We start from the raw sequence: 1,091 nt of genomic DNA on the forward strand, positions 1-1,091 counted from the left end.
ATATATATAGTTAAAACTTACTTGCAAATGGACGCGTGGCATTCGATAATATAATAATACAAATGATATGTGAGTATATGCATATATACATACATATATGTACATACCTACATCTACATGTATATATATAGATGGATATCCAGGTACAGGACATCAAAATAACGTGGACAAAAATGGAAGGGAACATAAACAAAGCAAAAAAAAAAACAGACTTTTTTTACGGATAACAGAATGAACACATAGGAAAACAGACTAGCCACATATGGAACTTTTCCTTCATCAGCTGCTTCTATTCTAAACTAGGCATTTCGAAGATGATACTTATATATACTCACATACATATATATATATTCATACAAGATATTTCCACACAGTTTCCATCATCTACCAGATTCACTCACGAGACATTGCTTGGCTCAAGGCTATGCCTCACAGTGGGACTGAACCCAAAACCACATGGCTGCAAAACAAGCTGGATGACCACATAGCCACACATAAGCCTATGAAGATTATACATTTATATCAGCATATTCGATAGGAGAAACGCACAAGTGCTTTGTAGTATAACAATCACTATGGTGGTTGCCACGGATACAAAGCATCAATCCGGCTGGAAAATATCCTTTTCCCTTTTTCATTTTTATTGCAAAATTTTTTCCCTACGTTGTAAATAAGTACTTGTGTATATCATCAGGTTCCTAATGATTAAATTATTTTTAATCACTGTACACTCATTAAGTTTATTTATGATCAGGTTGCTTTTTCATTTAGAAGGCATAATTAGGCTGTATCATGTCCGGAAAAGCCTACATATCTACCTCAGATTACACCAACTCAATCTTGCGTGTCACAATTAAATTTTTAGGCAGTTATCATTTTTGAGTTCTCTGCCCTGCTATTTTTGAAAATAAGTTTTCGTTAAAACTTAAGACTTTCTTGCAAATTTTGAATATAATTTCACTGGATTTAAAATTATTTTTGGTGTACTCCATTAAGTTAGCCAGCACTTATCTATCTTTCTAGTTATCTGTGTATCTGTGTTTTTATATATGTTACCCCCACTCTCTCTTTCTCTGTGTATATATATATAT

The 1,091-nt window shown here is 33.0% G+C and overlaps 1 protein-coding gene and 1 long non-coding RNA gene across 5 annotated transcripts in view; one reads left to right on the top strand and one right to left on the bottom strand.

The window, feature by feature from the left end:
* Positions 1-1,091, bottom strand: part of LOC128247620 (uncharacterized) — a 322,729-nt gene that overhangs the window by 320,899 nt on the left and 739 nt on the right. The gene's annotated exons all lie outside the window — the stretch shown is intronic.
* The window catches only part of LOC106878542 (myocyte-specific enhancer factor 2C), a 350,263-nt gene that overhangs the window by 60,906 nt on the left and 288,266 nt on the right, over positions 1-1,091 (top strand). The window lies entirely within an intron of this gene.

Source organism: Octopus bimaculoides, chromosome 4 (genome assembly GCF_001194135.2).
Source record: "Octopus bimaculoides isolate UCB-OBI-ISO-001 chromosome 4, ASM119413v2, whole genome shotgun sequence".
NCBI lineage: Eukaryota > Metazoa > Mollusca > Cephalopoda > Octopoda > Octopodidae > Octopus > Octopus bimaculoides.